Source organism: Ahaetulla prasina, chromosome 2 (assembly GCF_028640845.1).
Source record: "Ahaetulla prasina isolate Xishuangbanna chromosome 2, ASM2864084v1, whole genome shotgun sequence".
In the NCBI taxonomy this organism is placed as follows: Eukaryota; Metazoa; Chordata; class Lepidosauria; order Squamata; family Colubridae; genus Ahaetulla; species Ahaetulla prasina.
Genome location: NC_080540.1, coordinates 32,942,014 through 32,961,445, shown reverse-complemented (window position 1 = coordinate 32,961,445; position 19,432 = coordinate 32,942,014). Strand labels below are relative to the sequence as shown.

Genomic DNA, 19,432 nt, shown 5'->3' with positions numbered 1-19,432 from the left:
CCTGCCTGTTATCCCCAGAGCTAGAGTGGGGCCTCACTAGCAGCAGTGGCTCTTCCTTCCCCAGAATCAGCCCATAGATTTCCGCTGCTCTCCTCTCCTCTGCCTTCTGCACATCCACGCATCAGGCACTGGACCCAGCTGTCCCTCCTCTTCTTCATCAACCACCTCCAGACCAGGACTCTGTTGACTCTCCATCTAAAGGCTGACAGATGGCCCAGACTCTGCCTCTGTCTTTCTCTCTGCCAGCTCCATTCCCTCTTCTCCCTCAGAGCTCCCAGGTTGCCCTGATGCTGACCCTGAATCCGACGCTGCCTCCTCCTCTTCTGATTCAGTTGCTGGAGGGGCCAGCGGCCAACAGGCCACAAGAGGCCACTTTGACAAATGCCCTATTCGATTGAGAATATGGAACCCAGGCTGTGCCTGAAAATGTCTTTGTGGCTCTGGGCATAAGAAGCACTTTACAAGAAAGAAACGGTAGGTAAAGAAAAATGGTTAACCGATTGAGAGTTGATAGAACAGAAACGTGGAAAAAGGAGGTAAATCCTTCACTTGCAATCATTCATTTAGCAATTGTTTGAAGTTACAACAGAACTGAAACCCATTGTAGTCACGTGATCAAAATTCAAGCGCTTGGCAACCCGCATGTTTTTTTGATGGTTGCAGCATCCTAGGGTCACATGATCGCTGTTCACGACCTTTGCAGCCAGCTCCTGACGAAAAAAGTCAACGGATTGGCTGGAGGATTAGCAACAGTACTGATTCCCTTAACAACACTGACAACCAAGTTTGTAAAATTGGATGCAGCTCACTTAACAACTGCTTTGCTTAACAAAGTAAATTCTGGCTGCAATTATTGCTGTAAGTCAAAGACTATCTACTGTATATAGTCTAAGAGTTGTGGTGGCACAGTGGTTACTATTGCAGTATTGAAGGCTAACTCTGCTGACTGCTAGCAGTTTGATCCTGACCGGCTCAAGGTTGACTCAGCCTTCCATCCTTCCGAGGTCGGTAAAATGAGGACCCAGATTGTTGGGAGCAATAGGCTGACTAAATCGCTTAGACAATACTGTGAAGCAATATATAAGTCAAAATCAGGGGTTTCAAATTCATGTCACGGCACATCATGTCTCTTTTTTTCCCTTTGGGGAAAAAAAGGACTTTTTTTTCCTTTTCTAAACTGGGCGTGGGTATTGCCAGTGCGTGTTGTATCCGGTCTACGGGCCAGGAGTTTAAGAGCCCTGGTCTAAGTGCTATTGCCATTGCTATATAAGATGAAAGCAAGAGCACACTTGGCTACAGATGAATTTACTTTTCAATAGTTTACATAGTTACAAAAAAAAAACAACCCCACCCACAATAGAACATTTTCTAAAATGTAAATATCAGGACATGTGGAATCTGTTTCATGTGAGATCTGGAGAAGGCTGATATTAGAAAAAGTTTGCAGAAACGTATTTTTTTTCTCCTTCCTCCCAATCCTGCCCCCTGAAGTTACTCAAACAAACTCCAGATGTAATCAGAATCAGCAACTTTAAAGAATAGAACTTGGGGATTGATATGTTAGGTTTTAATTAAAATTACAATTAAAACTAATACTAATGTTCTTATTTTTTTTCCTGCCAACTTTTAAAATATGCATATGCATACAAAAAAAGACATCCAAGTTAATCAAGACTTTAGCTTACTCTATGCAAACTACTGATTCTATTGTGTTTTCAATATTATTAGGTGAAATAAATTTATTTGACTCTGAAAAGGCTTCTATTCGCATTCAAGACACTCTATGTTTACTACAGATATATGAAAAATTTTCCTTAAGGCTTCCCCTCTCTCATTATGTGCCATTACTCTTTATCAGAGCAATCTGTGTTTTGTAAATTACTAGAATGTATCCTTGATAAATTAATAAATAAAACTTACATTAACATCCTTGCCAGTCAAAATATTTTGCACTTTATATGGGGAGACATACATTGTTGCTGTCTGCTTCCAAAGTAGTAGTATTAGTATTAGTATTACTACTACTACTACTACTACTACTACTACTACTATTATTATTATTATTATTATTATTATTATTATTATTATTATTATTATTATTATTATTATTACACATCAAGCTTTAAAAACCATCCTGTGTGGAGTTTTGCCAATGCTTTAATGGTATTGAAGTGTTCTGTATCCTTGTTTATTCTTCAGTATTTACTCTGGAATATTTTCAGTGACAAGCAAAATATGCTTTTATATAACATATGCATATATAGTGACAAGCATAGCTCATAAAATCATCTGCTACAATGTCCTACCTGTCAATGACTACTTCAGTTTCAACCACAACAATACATGAGCATACAATAGATACAAACTTAAAGTGAACCACTCCAAACTCATTGCAGAAAATATGACTTCAGTAACAGAGTTGTTAATTCCTGGAATGCACTACCAGACTGTGTGGTCTCATCCCAAAATCCCCAAAACTTTAACCAAAGACTGTCTACTGTTGACCTCACCCCATTCCTAGGAGGTTTGTAAGGGACATGCATAAGAGCACCAGCGTGCCTACCATCCCTGTCCTAATGTTCCCTTTAATAATAATAATAATAATAATAACAACAGAGTTGGAAGGGACCTTGGAGGCCTTCTAGTCTAACCCCCTGCCCAGGCAGGAAACCCTACACCATCTCAGACAGATGGTTATCCAACATTTTCTTAAAAATTTCCAGTGTTGGAGCATTCACAACTTCTGCAGGCAAGTCGTTCCACTGATTAATTGTTTTCTAACTGTCAGGAAATTTCTCCTTAGTTCTAAGTTGCTTCTTTCCTTGATCAGTTTCCACCCATTGCTTCTTGTTCTACCCTCAGGTGCTTTGGAGAATAGCCTGACTCCCTCTTCTTTGTGGCAACCCCTGAGATATTGGAACACTGCTATCATGTCTCCCCTAGTCCTTCTTTTTATTAAACTAGACATACCCAGTTCCTGCAACCGTTCTTCATATGTTCTAGCCTCCAGTCCTCTAATCATCTTTGTTGCTCTTCTCTTCACTCTTTCTAGAGTCTCAGCATCTTTTTTACATCGCGGCGACCAAAACTGAATGCAATATTCCAAGTGTAGCCTTACCAAGGCATTATAAAGTGGTACTAACACTTCACGTGATCTTGATTCTATCCCTCTGTTTCTTTAATTGTATTCACTTTAAGTATTCAATTCATGCTTATACTTATATATATAACTAATATCGACTTGACAAAATAAATAAATAAATACAAAAAAATAAATATCACATCTCATCTCATGTCTCACATATAAGGAAGGAAGGAAGGAAGGAAGGAAGGAAGGAAGGAAGGAAGGAAGGAAGGAAGGAAGGATTAGTAATTTGAGATAGAAAAGTAGAAGAAAAGAAACATGCTGCCTCTTAAACTCTGACTATATCATTGATAAATCCAAATGATTTTGTGAATGTTTTCTTGTAGCCTTCTTGGCAACCAATGAAAATGATTTACCATGACTTCTTTTCTAATCTAATATTCCAGAGACATTTTCTAATAGTCCAGAGATATTTCAGAAGAAGAGTCTTCCACTACTCTGCTCGCAACAAAACACCTTATGCCACCAGACTCGACATTTGGGGCTTAGACAATTTAGAACTTTGTCATCTTCCGTCTGACCTAAGCATAGTACATAAAATCATCTGCTACAATGTCTTACCAGCCAGTGAATACTTCAGCTGCAACAAAAACAATACGAGAGCAGACAATAGATACAAACTCATGGTAAACTGATCCAAACTAGACTGCAGAAAATACAACTTCAGTAACAGAGTTGTCAATATCTGGAATGCACTACCAGACTCTGTAGTTTATTCCCCAAATCCCCCAAACTTTAACCTCAGACTGTCTACTGTAGACCTCACCCCATTCCTAAGAGGTTTGTAAGGGACGTGCATAAGCGCACCAGCTTGCCTACCATCCCTATCCTAATGTTTTCTTTTATTTGTATCCTTTTCATGTATTTATAATTATGTTTACACTTGTATCTGTCATAAAATACATGCTTGACAAAATAAATAAAATAAAAAAATAAAAAAATGATCAGCGCAGTGGAAAACAGTGTTTTTAAAGATTCTTCAGCTAAGTTTAATGGAGGCTGAGGATTTTTCTAGACATGACTTTAAATGAGTATTTGAAATTAATTAAGAAATTTGTTTTGTTTATAATAATAATCAGGATCTTACAGGAGACAGAGAATTCAATTCACCTTCTGTATTTATTGGGCTTATATACCATTTGAGTAGTTATCTAGCTATATGATAGAACGTAGTCTAGAGTTCAAGGAGGGAAGGGCTCAGAGGTGGCTTTCAGCAGGTTCTGACCAGTTCTGGAGAACAGGTAGGGGAAATTTTGAATAGTACGGAGAACAGGCAAATACCACCTCTGACTGGCCCCGCCCCCATCTATTCTCTGCCTCCCGAGTCCCAGCTGATTGGGAGGAAATGGGGATTTTGCAATAACCTTCCCTTGGAATGGGGTGGGAATGGAGATTTTACAGTATCCTTCCCCTGTCATGCCCACCAAGCTATGCCACACCCACCAAGCCACTCCCACAGAATCGATAGTAAAAAAAATTGAATCCCAGCACTGGAAAGACTGCCTCAAGAGGCAGCAGAACGTGGTATATAGGCAGGAAGAGGGCTGAGATGGCCTTTCCCTAGCAGCTCACAGGGTATAATTATGCAGATAATTGTTTTAAGAACACAGTGGTTAGAATGCAGGCCATTTCTGCCAGCTTCCTGCAATTTGGCAGTTCAAATCTCACCGGGCTTAAGGTTGACTCAGCTTTCCATCCTTCTGAGGTAGATAAAAATGAGGACCCAGATTGTTGGGGTCAATATTCTGACTCTGTATTATTATTATTATTATTATTATTATTATTATTATTATTATTATTATTATTATTATTATTATTATTTATTTTATTATTTATTTTATTATTATTTATTAAATTTTTATACCGCCCTTCTCCCAAAGGACACAGGATGGTGTACAGCCAAAAGATAAAAAACACAAAAATACAATTAAAACAACAATTTAAAACCGAGCATATTAGAAAAAAATGCCCAACATTTAAAAATTTAAAATTTAAAATTATGAACCCTAAAATAATAAAACCCCAGTTAAAAATTTAAAAATATTAAAAATATTAAGCCAGTCCCGCTTGAATAAATAAGTGCGTTTTCAGCTCACGGCAAAGGCACTTGACGTAGTCCAGGGGGAAGTTCGTTCCAGAGCGTAGGAGCTCCCACAGAGAAGGCCCTGCCCCTGGGGGCCGCCAGCTGACATTGTTTGGCGGACGGCACCCTGAGAAGACCCTCTCTGTGAGAGCGTACGGGTCAGTGGGAGGCATGAGGTAACAGCAGGCGGTCCCGTAAGTACCCGGGCCCTAAGCCATGGAGCGCTTTGAAGGTGGTGACCAAAATCTTAAAGCGCACCTGAAAGACCACAGGAAGCCAGTGCAAGCCGCGCAGGATTGGTGTCACTATTACCCGCGCAGCTGCATTCTGGACTAGCTGCAGCCTCCGGGTGCACTTCAAGGGCAGCCCCATGTAAATTGCTCAGAGAGGGCTGTAAAGCACTGTGAAGGGGTATATATGTCTAAGTGCTATTGCTATTAAGATTTTTGTCTGTAGGTGGACAACAATAAAGAAACTACAGGTAGTCCTCAATTTACAGCAGTTCATTTAGCGACCATTTGAAGTTACAATAGCCCTCTAAAAAGGGACATATGACTGTTCTTCACATTTATGACTGTTGCAGAATCCCCATGGTCACATGATCAAAATTCAGACCCACTTGGCTAGTGACTCATATTTATGACGGTTGCAGTGTCCTGGGGTCATGTGATCACCTTTTGTGACCTTCTGATGAGCAAAATCAATGGGGAGGCCGGATTCACTTAACAACTGTGTTACTAAATTAACAACTGCGGGGATTCACTTAACAACTAAGGCAAGAAAGGTCATAAAATGGAGCAAAACTCACTTAACAACTGTTTCATTTAGCAACAGAGATTTTGGGCTCAATTGTGGTCAAATGTTGAGGACTCTGTACTCAGAAATAACTCCACATGTTATTCTTGATTCCTGGGGCCTCTGTCCCACCCACCCCCTGTGTGTGTGTGTGTGTGTGTGTGTGTGTGTGTGTTTCTCTCTGTGTGTGTTTCTCTCTCTGTGTGTCGTGCCCCACTCCTCCGCTGACGGCCGGGTCGGGGAAGTCCGTATCAGGCATGCCTCTGCAGCTCTGCCAAAGTCCTAGCAAAGTTCTCAAGGCAGGCAGGAGACCAGGAAGTGACTTCAGCAGTCCAAGGTAGACTTTGCCTGACTCAGAGAATGCCAGAAAGCAGATCCTTTATATAGGCCATGGGGTGTGGCTCCATGACTCAGCACTTATCCAGGCCTGCCCCTCCCTTCCTTTTGCTGACGCCGCCTATCAATTCTCCTGAAGCGAGGATCTCTCCAGGCTCAAGCTGTTGGCAATTCACATTCCTCAGGCTCACATGCTGTGGGGGAGGGGAGAGGTCTAGTTGCTCCGTTTGCCTGGGCATGGAGCCAGGGCTATGGGCTGGAGGCACGTCAGGCCCTTCGTCTTGTTTGGCCTATCTGGGCATGGTGCCAGGGTTGGGGCCTGGAGGCATGCCAGGACATTCCTCAGTGTTCGGCAGGAGATAAGAGGGACCCAGCTGCGGGGAAAGCGAGCGAGACACAACACTCTGTTTCTCTCTCTCTCTCTCCGTGTTTCTTTCTCTGTGTTTTTCTCTCTCTCTCTCTGCTTTTTCTCTCTCTCTGTCGCCCTCCCTCTCCTATTTTTCAGTAGGTCTAGTTGGAGGAACATGGTGCTGGAATGATTTAAACAGAATTTGGTAGGAATGAATAACATTGCTGTGACTTTAGTAAGATGAGAGAGAGATACCTAGAACTTTCCTTTTGGGGGAGAAACGCTGTGAAATTTACTTGTTATTCTGTGCTTATCCATTTCCATCTATTGCCATCACCCCTAACATCAGTATAGTTTACTGTTACTTTGCATTAAAGAGAAACACAGTCACATTTTATGCCCCAAGCAACTCAATATTTCCATTGGCTCCAGTTAAGTAGGTCAGTGAACTGGAACTATTTAATTTCTGTAGGGCCTTTTTTTTCCTTTTCTGCTTACTGACTCCTATAGCTACTGAGTATAGATGTAATAGCAGTCCTTCCTTGAATTTCCTCCCCCTCCCCCAAGAAAATGCCACAATCTGCAAAATCAATCTGACTTTCAGCACAGATGGCCACAATGAACAAAATCTGCTGTTGTCTGTCATTTTTCACCAGAAAAGTTCCTAAAGGCATGCATACTTTTGGAGAAGTTGTGCAAAAGAAAAGAAAAAAAAGTCTATCCTTTATTAGGAAAAGTCATAATTGTAGGTTATTGGCTTAGCTGAAGCCTAAACAAAGAAAAACATATATTAGAATTATGTTGCCTTGGGCAAGAAAAAACATATTGCAGGGTAGTTGTTAAAAACAAAAGCAAAAGACTTACTTGGGTTTATTTGCATAAATTAGATTTTAAAAATTGCTTTACGTTGCGTTCAAAGATCGCTAGAGAGATATAGCAATAGCAATAGCACTTAGACTTAGATACTGCTTCAGAGTGTTTTATAGCCCCCTCTAAGCGGTTTACAGAGTCAGCATGTTGCCCCTAACAACCTGGGTCCTCAATTTACTGACCTTGAAAGGATGGAAGCCTGAGTCAACTTCGAGCCAGTCAGCAGGATCGAACTGCTGGTAGTGAACAGAGTCAGCCTGCAATACTGCATTCTAACCACTGTGCCACTTTGGCTCTTAAAATAGTATAGAAACAAGAAGCATGTCAAATACAGTCATATTAAGCAACAACAGCAACACCCCAGTCTCATCTTGACCCTCACTGCTGCAACTCCTGCCTTCTCCTCTTCTTTGTTGTGTCCTTTCATCTCCTTCTCCCAGATAGAATTCCCATGGGACGTTCCGCTGAAATGTCAGAGGCTATTGGTAACACACACTTTCTGAATCGTCCTGGATGCCTATTTTTTCCAACTTCTCTTGAGAGACCTAATGAGGTTTTTTTAATCTATTAAATTTATATGCTATCTGAGCAGGTGACTGTACGCAGCTTACAAACTGTAAAAAAAAAAAAAGATAAATAGAAAAACAATTAAAATTGTTAGATTAGATCTTCTTACCCGGCCTGGGTAAGAAGATCCTTTCCTGCCTGGGCACAGGGTTGGACTAGAAGACCTCCAAGGTCCCTTCCAACTCTGTTATTATGTTATGTTATGTTATGGTACTCCATCAGCCACCTCCAGTGGTAAATGCCCCCCTCAGTTAGAATCGAATTGAATTGAATTGAATGGAATGGAATGGAATGGAATGGAATGGAATGGAATGGAATCGAATCGAATCGAATCGAATCGAATAGAATAGAATAGAATAGAATAGAATAGAATAGAATTTTTTATTGGCCAAGTGTGATTGGACACACAAGGAATTTGTCTTGCTGCCTATGCTCTCAGTGTACATAAAAGAAAAGATACCTTCATCAAGGTACAACACTTATAACACAAATGATGGTCAACATATCATTATAAATCATAAGGATTGCCAGCAACAAAGTTACAGTCATACAGTCATAAGTGGAAAGAGATTGGTGATGGGAACGATGAGAAGATTAATAGTAGTGCAGATTCAGTAAATAGTTTGACAGTGTTGAGGGAATTATTTGTTTAGCAGAGTGATGGCCTCCGGGAAAAAACTGTCCTTGTGTCTAGTTGTTCTGGTGTGCAGTGCTCTATAGTGTCGTTTTGAGGGTAGGAGTTGAAACAGTTTATATCCAGGATGTGAGGGGTTTGTAAATATTTTCGCGGCCCTCTTCTTGATTCGTGCAGTATACAGGTCCTCAATGGAAGGCAGGTTGATAGCAATTATTTTTTCTGCAGTTCTAATTATCCTCTGAAGTCTGTGTTTTTCTTGTTGGGTTGCAGAACCGAACCAGACAGTTATAGAGGTGCAGATGACAGACTCAATAATTCCTCTGTAGAACTGGATCAGCAAGGAAAGACAAGACAATAAAGGAGCATATTTGTAGTTCAGGGCTGAAATGAGGGGTCCTTGGTGTTCTCTGCACTTGCTTGTTTTCTTGCCGACATTTCATTACCCAATCTAGGTAGCATCATCAGTGCAGGTAATGAAGCCTCTGCAAGAAAACAACCAAGCTCAGAGAGCACTAAGGACCCCTCAAAGACAAGATATTTACATACCATCCAGAATAGAATAGAGTAGAGTAGAGTAGAGTAGAATAGAATAGAATAGAATAGAATAGAATAGAATAGAATAGAATAGAATAGAATAGAATAGAATAGAATAGAATAGAATAGAATGTTGGCAGGGTGATGTCTCTGCTTTTTAGTATGCGGTCTATCTTTAGTACTTGCTAAAATAAAAAGGGATTCTTTCATAGAGAAACATATCAGAAAATTTAACTCCAATGTATAAATTTATCTCTGATAGAAAAATGTATAAATGTTTCTGTTGAGGAAGGTACATTTTAGAATATTTTTTCTTCCCCTAGTATTTTTAAGCCACCTGAAATTATATTACTTTGAAGAGAAAAGAGAAATGTTTTTAGCAATAGGACAGGACAGAACAGAACAGAATAGAAAACAGAGTTGGAAGGGACCTTGAAGGTCTTCTAGTCCAACCCCCTGCTTAGGCAGGAAATCCTACATCTCTTCAGACAAATTATTATTATTAAATGGTTATCCAACATCTTCTTAAAAATTTCCAGTGTTGGAGCATTCACAACTTCTGGAGGCAAGTTGTTCCACTGATTAATTTTCTGTCAGGAAATTTCTCCTTAGTTCTAAGTTGCTTCTCTCCTTGATTAGTTTCCACCCATTGCTTCTTGTCCTACCCTCAGGTGCTTTGGAGAATAGCTTGTCCTCTCTGATTTAGAAAGATAGAAGACTTCTTGTTGCCCACCAAATGATTCAACTATAGCGTAAACTCCCTTATTTGCTAAATTAGTGTAAGCCTCCAAGATACTCTATGAGAACTTCTCAAAAGGAGTTTGAGACTAAAACATATGAAGAATGGTTACAGGAACTGGTACAGGAGCTAGTACAGGTACTAGCTAGTCTAGTGAAGAGAAGGACCAGGGAAAACATGATAGCAGTGTTCCAATATTTGAGGTGCTGCTACAGAGTGGAAGGAGTCAAGCTATTTTCCAAAGCACCTGAAGGCAAGACAAGGAATAATGGATGGAAGTGATCAAGGAGAGATTCAACCTAGAAATAAGAGGAAAAAAATTGACAATGAGAACAATCAACCAATGGAACAGCTTGCCTTCAGAAGTTGTGGGAGCTTCATCACTGGAGTCTTTCAAAAAGAGAACGTACTGCCACTTGTCAGAAATCATCTAGGGTCTCCTGCTTGGGCAGGCAGTTGGACTAGATGACCTACAAGGTCCCTTCCAACTCTGTTAATCTGAAAAGAGTCTTCTTTTTTAAAGAAATGCCAAACAAGTTCTCTTCCATTAAACTAAATAATAGCTGCTAAGAAATAAAAAATGCAGGATCGTTTTTCTACTTGGACCTGCTTGGTAGCAAGAATTTTGGGGTTCCTGCCTTTAAATTTATTATAGCATATATAAATCTCCAACTGACCTGAATAAATGATTCCTTGGCTTTTCAAATTTTCCCAGTTTGCAGAACTTTTTAATGCAGAAAGAAAAAGAACCTGTTCAGCACATAGAAAAGTATTAATAATTGTCAGCTGTATTTTTCTTTGCCGTAGTGTTGGGTGGGGGGGGAGAGAATGTGGTTGTTTCAGTGATTTCCACTTTTATTCTGGGTGGGCTCTTCCCCACCCCCCAACCCTTTTAGCATAAACCAGGTGTCAACAGGCCATTCAGCCTGTTTGTGATCATTAAGTAGCATTAAAAGCTATCACTGTGTCACAGAATGAAATGAGAACATTGGGTAGCCTGCTACCTGCAAAGTAATTATTGTCTGACACATTTACAGTCTCCAAATCAACAATCCAATTTTGCAGACACACACAAAAAGATATATAGCACGAGATGCTAAAATCTTGCTGGGATGTTCATTTTTACCATTTGCATTAAGATAGTTTTAAGTTAAATGCACAGGAAAGTACCCAGATGCTGTGCTTATCATTAAAGCAAATGATACAATGTGGAAAAAATATCCAAGTTCACAAATTGGGATTTGCAAATAAGATGACGTGATGAGAAATCTGTATACAAAATAAGGTTCCTCTTTTTTAACCCCGCACTGAGGCCACTAGGTAAAATGAGAGACCCTAACTGTTTGCCAGTAAGTCTTATGTGGAATGACAAACCACATTTACCAAAACACACACCTTATAGTTATTTCCTGACAGTTAGAGCAATTAATCCATGGAACAACTTGCCTCCAGAAGTTGTAAATGCTCCAACACTGGAAGTTTTTCTGAAGAGATTGGATAACCATTTTTTCTGAAATGGCATAGGGTTTCCTGCCTAAGCAGGGAGTTGGACTAGAAGACCTCCAATGTCCCTTCCAACTCTGTTTTCTTTTCTTTTCTTTTCTGTCCTATCCTATCCTATCCTATCCTATCCTATCCTATCGCTAAAAAGATTTCTCTTTTCTCTTCAAAGTAATATAATGTCAGTTTGTTTAAAAATACAGGGGAAGAAAAAAATATTCTAAAATGTACCTTCCTCAACAGAAACATTTATACATTTTTCTATCAGAGATAAATTTATACATTGGAGTTAAATTTTCTGATATGTTTCTCTATGAAAGAAACCCTTTTTATTTTAGCAAGTACTAAAGATAGACAGCACACTAAAAAGCAGAGACATCACCCTGCCAACAAAAGTGCATATAGTCAAGGCTATGGTTTTCCCAATTAAAATGTATGGTTGTGAAAGTTGGACACCATAAGGAAGGTGTCAACCTGCAAAGCATTCCTGGCCTGCTCTCAAGTTGCTATAGGCAATTAAATCAGGGCATCAGTCAGAACCCTGACAGAAGGCTGAGCGCCAAAAAAATCGAGGCCTTTGAACTAAGGTGCTGGAGAAGATCCTGAGAGTCCCTTGGACTGCAAGGCGATCAAACCGGTCAGTCCTAGAGGAGATCAACCCTGACTGCTCTTTAGAAGGCCAAATCCTGAAGATGAAACTCAAATACTTTGGCCACCTAATGAGAAGGAAGGACTTACTGGAGAAGAGCTTAATGCTGGGAACAATTGAGGGCAAAAGAAGAAGGGGAAAGGCAGAGAATGAGGTGGCTGGATGAGATCACTGAAGCAGTCGGCGTGAGCTTAAATGAACTCTGGGGGATGGTAAAGAACAGGAAGGCCTGGAGGAACGTTGTCCATGGAGTCGTGATGGGTCGGACACGACTTCACAACTAACAACAACAACAAAGCCAGAAAGAGGAAGAGACACTAAGTGCTCAGGGGATATTTTAAAGTCTGTTTAAACAAAGCCAGCGGTTCCTATTCCTTGACAAAATCTAGACATATGTATAAATTGTTCTGTCTATTTCATCTGGCAAAGAGCCTCATAGATCCATCTGGGTTTTTAAAACCCAGCCAAAGGAAATGGCCCTGTCTAATGTAGGAGAGACTGGTTGCAAGAATTTCCTTCAAATATAGTAATGGATAATTGCTTTTCTTGCTATCCAGAGAAATGTCACCTTCATTAAAATGCAGCATAAACAGAGGCTTGTTTTCTGTGATATCTGATCTGGATTCATGGTCCTGAAATAAGTTGACTTGTAAATGTGTAGATCTCTATTTTATTTTGTATATTTTTATTTATTATTTTTCATTTGCCTGACATGGCACTGATTTCTACAACAAGTTAGTCAAAATTCTTCCCTCCTGCCCCTGTTGATTCAGAATTGCTTGAAACCTCAAACATATTTAGCCTCAAAAAGGAAAATATAAAATTAAAGCATTACAAAAGATCAATTTTTTCTTTGCCTTGCAGAGTGGGTCTATTTCAGATTCCAATTTTAAAACAGAATGTTTTGTTCTTGAGGAAAAGAAAAGGGAAGGCCAGGATTAAAGAAAAAAAGCCTAAATTTGATTTAATCTCAGTGTCATTAACATTTTAACTATGTTAATTGAATGCAATTAATGTGATTGTTCTCTATTGAATTTTCTCCTTCTTTCACATTAAAAATTACAGCTCTTTGGCATCTTTTGAAGTGCCTTTTAGACTATATGCAAGGCTTTCAGGCTGAGGGCGGCTGTAGTTAAATTAAACATATCCAAAACATAATTTATTAACAATTCTGTAATCTGCACTTTGTAAATCACTACAAAAACTGAACTAAAAACTATCCTTGTGTCATTGTGAAAGGTGTCTATAATTTTCTGAATTTCACAGAGTAATTTTCCAAGCAAAAAACTCAGTTCCAAAGCTTATATATCTAGGAGAATTGTGTATGTATGTGGTGTGTGTGTGTGTGTTCCAATATATCAGGGGCTGCCACAAAGAAGAGGAGGTCAACTATTCCCCAAAGCACCTGCAGGCAAGACAAGAAGCCATGGATGGAAACTAATCAAGGAGAGAAGCTACCTAGAACTATGGAAAAATTTCCTGTCAGTGAGAACAATTAATGAGTTGAACAACTTGCCTCCAGAGGTTGTGGGTACACTAACAATGGAGGTTTTTAAGAAAAGACTGGACAACCTTTTTTCTGAAATGATATGGAATTTCCTGCTTGAGCAGGGAGATTAGACTAGATACAGGGGTGTCAAACTGAGGGCCCGCAGGTAGGATGTGTCAAATGCAGATCACACCCACCCCAGTTCCACAAATAGGGAAAAGACCATGAAACGTTATGGCAATGTGACGGGGTGAGTTTGACTAGAAGATCTCCAATGTCCCTTCCAACTCTGTTATTGTGTGTGTGTGTGTGTGTGTGTGTGTGTGTGTGTGTGTGTGTGTGTGTAAATATGTTTTATCCTACCTTTGTTGCTTTGTAAGTAACATGGCTAATACTCCTCCCTCCTTCTATTTTCCCCACACAACACTGTGAAGTGAGCTGGGCTGAAAGCGCGACTTGCACAAAGCCACCCAGCCAGTTTTTTATGGCTAAGGTGGAACTAGAACTCACAGTCTCCTGGTTTCTAGGCTAGTACCTTAACCACTATATCAGATTGGCTGTATGTTAGGAGAAATTGCATGGCAGATTTGTGAGTGAAGTCTTTTTTTTTTTTCAAAAAAGAAAAAAACGAAAAAAACACACCACTGCTGTAAATGTAAAACAAATCAGATTTCAAGACAAAAAAGTGAGAAGCTGTTTGAAACTGAACATGTCAGGTTCACCTGTCCTTAGCAGTATCATCTCTAGCCTCTCAACAGCTTGAGATCACCCTTATCTTCTGCTACCTGATCCTTTAATTGGAGATGACAAAACAGATGCTTTATCACTAAGCTGTCAATCACATTAGTAGTGGGAAACATAGTGTTTTGGATTCATAGTCTTCAGTAGATATCTGGGTTTAGATTTTATTTTTCCTTTTTCACTTGCCAGAAAAGGATTTCAATGATAATAAGAAACATTTAGAAATACCGTAAAGCTAATCATATAAATTCAAACTATAATGGTTGTGCTGCTTCTTCTTCTTTTTAAATGATAGTCAGTTTGCAGTTATAACTCAGTTCTGAAGATTTTTACAATTCAAAAAATAGAATAATGAAAACCAGGGGTGAAATCCAGCAGGTTCTGACAGGTTCTGGAGAACCGGTAGCGGAAATTTTGACTAGTCCAGAGAACCTGCAAACCTGATGCCAGAGTGGGGTGGGAATGGAGATTTTGCAATATCCTTTCCCTGTAGTGGGGTGGGAATGAGATTTTGCAGTATCCTTCCCCTGCCACACCCATCAAGCCACATCCACCAAGCCACACCACGCCCACCAAGCCATGCCCACAGAACCGTCAGTAAAAAAAATTGGATTTCACCACTGATGAAAACTTTTATACATTCATAGATTTTAAAGAGTGACTTTTTGAACACAAATCAAAATGTCTCTTTTATTTACACATTTTCTTTTTTTTTTCTTTTTTTAAAATCCCAATTCCAAATTCTAGGCATAATAGAATTTCCATAATAAAAATCTTGAACAATTAAAAAGAAACCAAATATAACGCATCCAGAAAGCCTCCTTAGGACAAAACAAAATTCTTTCTTATGTTCACTGATTGCCCTTCTCCAAGGCCTTGGGAAATAGTCACATATAAGTCTAGATATGCACAAATAAACTTTGTCACATCAAAACTTAGAAACTAGAAGCACTGTTGAATGAAGTCATGTAATCCGCCGCCCCCCCCCCATTTTAAAATAAACACTGACTTTTTGGCAACGGTTGTCCATATTTATCTATTAGCCATCCAAAGTCACGATGTTGTCAGGTGGTTCTGAAATCAAATTAGATTAACTTGCTTTTCATTATAAGACCAAGTGGGGTATCACAATTAGCAGTGTTCCAATATCTCAGGGGTTGCCACAAAGAAGAGGGAGCCAAAGCACCTGAGGGTAGAACAAGAAGCAATAGGTGGAAACTAATCAAGGAGAGAAGCAACCTAGAACTAAGGAGAAATTTCCTGACAGTTAGAACAATTAATCAGTGGAACGACTTGCCTGCAGAAGTTGTAAATGCTCCAACACTGGAAATTTTTAAGAAAATGTTGGATAGCCATTTGTCTGAAATGGTGTAGGGTTTCCTGCCTGGGCAGGGGGTTGGACTAGAAGACCTCCAAGGTCCCTTCCAATTCTGATATTATTATTATTATTAATTGCAAAATTCTGTCAAATTCATAAACAAAAACATATAAAACTCCTAAAAAGTATATAAAACCTACGTAATTAGACTAGTTACCAAATGCATGCAAGTTGCAGCCACTTTTGAAAATGTTAGCATCAAAACAAGAAGAGTCATTAGAAATGCAGCAAGTTGCATTTTTCAGTGGGTGTCTCTGCAAGCCATTTTAAAGCACCTTTTATTTAATTCCTTTTATACCCTTTCTTTTCTTCCAGAAATTCTGGGCAATGTATGTTGTTATTCTCCCCCTGGGTTTGAAGTACACTTTGTTTGGTTTGAAATTGTAATAAAACACACACAAAAAGGTGAAGTAGTACATTACAAGAACCAGGAGATTAAAAACATGTTTGTTAGACACTAAAGATATAATGGTTTGAGCTTCATAAAGAGATTGTTGCAGTCAGGGTAGCTTTTTATCAGAGAAGTACTTCAAGAATCTCCAAAGGACAACTTAGTTCAAACTAGGGGAGTATGGAAACAAATGATGCTTTCAGGTCAGCAAAGAAGGACCTGTGATCATCCAAAGATTGCTAAACTATCATTCTTAGTATGTGAAATGGCAAGTGATGCTAGAAGTTGCTATAGCAACATTCAAAGGATCAGTTTCTTGCCTCCAATATAGGTATTAAAGACTTAAGACCCAACTAAGTCCCTTTTTATTTCCTAGCATTTTTTCCATAGGTACAGGGTTTTCTTTTTTGGATCAACTAAATATTAATCTGTTAGTTCTGACAGAAATTGACTGACCAGCTTGTCACTTGAGCCTGACACCATGGGCTGAGAGACAGTGACAGATCGAAAGTCAACAAGCCAGCTTTCATGCCTAAGGTGTGTGGAATCACTGGTAATATTTAGCCGATTCTGACTGGTTCAGGCAAACCGGTAGTGGCGACCTAGCACTATGACTATAGATCTAGCCCTATGACTATAGACCTAATACTATGACTATAGATCTAGCCCTATGACTATAGACCTAACACTATGACTATAGACCTAGCCCTATGCCATCCTATTTAGCCATGTTTTCTAAGTCGTGGGCATGCGTGCAAGCAAAGCGCATGCACGGAAGGCCGCGCACACGCACGGAAGGTGCACACACGCTCATATTTTCGGTGCGCGGTGAACTGGTGGTAAAATTATGTGAAACCCACCTCTTTGCAGAATTCACAATAGAACTCACAGTCTCCTGGTTTCTAGTCTGGAGCCACAATCACTAGACCAGATTGCCTCATTCAAAGCTCAAATCAATTTTTAAAATCATGTTTGGGAGCAGACCATCAGTTTCTGAAGTTCCAGTGAATAATCCAAGTAAATAGCCCAACTGCGATATTCAAAAGTGGTCCTAATCTCTTTCTCTTCAGCTAGTCCTAATTGAGACAAGCCTAGTTGAAAGATACAACCACATTTTGACAATGCGATGGTGGCTTGTTTGGAATCAGCATACACATGGCGATGTATGTTGGGAAAATGACACAACACAACCAATGCAACTTCAAACAGGTATCATAATGCCATTACGCAGTTGTACCATCTGCATAATAATATCATGATGTGCGTGTTGTCAAGTTGATGTCATTATTGCTTGCTACAAGTTCCTATGAGTCTTGTGCAGTTAAAGGGCAGGAGTGGGTGTGTTTTCGCAGAGGCTTAGTGTATCTTTAATCTTTCTTCTTGTTTTGTAGTCGAAATTGAGATTGCAAATGTGACACAGGAAACCACATGTGACCCTTGGCTATGGTTTGTTTATCACGACCTATTTATATATAAAGACCACAAAGACCACAAAGACCACATTATAGTTACTCTAGTTGTAATTTAATAAAAGTCTTTGTCACTTTGTTTTGTTTTCGTTTTGCAAATGTTTCATTATTCAACTAGCTAACATCTTCCATGCTGTACAGTAGATAAAAAGAGAGCAAACCCAATTCATTTCTAATGCTGATGATGTTACCTAGTTGGGTAATGAAATGTTTGCAACAAACAAACAAAAAGCTCAAAGAGCTGCAAAGAATCCACAGTTCAACCTTCAGCAACCAATATTCTTGTCTATTAATAAAGGTATTTTGTTGCTTTTGGGTGGTTGTGAAATTTAAAAAAAAACTTTTTTATTAGTTTATCGAAGTATATAAAACAAAGAAAAAAAACATGAAGCAAGAAGAGAGGGAGGGAGAAAGAGTGTATAGTGTATAGTGTAACGGGAGAAAAAAAGGCACCAACTTCTGACTCTCTTTAGAATAGAATAGAATAGAATAGAATTTTTATTGGCCAAGTGTGATTGGACACACAAGGAATTTGTCTTGGTGCATATGCTCTCAGTGTACATAAAAGAAAAGATACCTTCATCAAGGTACAACATTTACAACACAATTGATGATCAATATATCAATGTAAATCATAAGGATTGCCAGCAACAAGTTATAGTCATACAGTCATAAGTGGAAAGAGATTGGTGATGGGAACTATGAAACGATTAATAGTAGTGCAGATTCGGTAAATAGTCTGACAGTGTTGAGTGAATTATTTGTTTAGCAGAGTGATGGCCTTCGGGAAAAAACTGTCCTTGTGTCGAGTTGTTCTGGTGTGCAGTGCTTTAGCACTTTACCTCTCTTTAGAAGGTAACAACATTACAACCGCAACTGTTCGCTTTTACCCAACAGTATGTGCAAGCCATTTCTATAACAATAAGCCTATTTAGTTTACAAAAACAAAATCAAAGTTTCATTTTTTTCTCCCGTTGCAAACACAAAATCCGGAAGCAATTTCAAAATAGAGACAAAATTAGATATAATCTCTGATTTGGATAAAAGAATCCGTTTAATCATCTCTGCTTCTCTTTGCTGAGGGGGAATAATATATCATTCATTCTCATATTTTCAAATCTAGTCCATGATATTTACCAACTTTGGAATATTGTTCAGCATTACTTATGGTGGCTGTGAGATTTTGACTATGCTGTATTGCCACATATTTGTTCTGCTGTGACCCAAAGGAGCCTTGAATACAGACAAAGACCTATTTCTTAGCTATTCATACTTTATAAGTTGTCCATACAGAAAGAAAACCAAGCATTTAATTGAAACTGTATTGCTTTGACTTTTGGTCCTTGTCACCTGTGCTATTATATTTTAATACATTGCTCTCATCGTGCTGTTTATCATTATTTTATGGGTTGAGTCCATTATTAATGTTATGGTCTTTCAATATATGTCTTGGCCGCCCTTGGAGATTAAAGGTTACCATAAAAAGCAGGTATAAATAAATGAACACATGAGAATATGAGTGAGGGGGATACACTTGCAAAGCTGTAGAAATGACGGAACAAACTTCTGAAAGATGGGAAGGGGGAATAAGAAAATTGACAGAAAATTAAAAAAAAGACCCTCAACCACCAAATCTTTTTTTTTTTGTTCTGCTCCATTGGCATACAGAAATGTGGGAGGTGGGGAAAGAACTGCATTCGGTTTAGTTTGTTCTGTTTTTATGCTTTAACAATCAACTCAAAAGGTCAGGTAATAAGTGA

General features: G+C 39.0%; 1 protein-coding gene across 1 annotated transcript in view; it reads left to right on the top strand.

Moving 5' to 3' along the window:
- Nucleotides 1-19,432, top strand: part of FHIT (fragile histidine triad diadenosine triphosphatase) — a 338,852-nt gene that overhangs the window by 241,584 nt on the left and 77,836 nt on the right. The gene's annotated exons all lie outside the window — the stretch shown is intronic.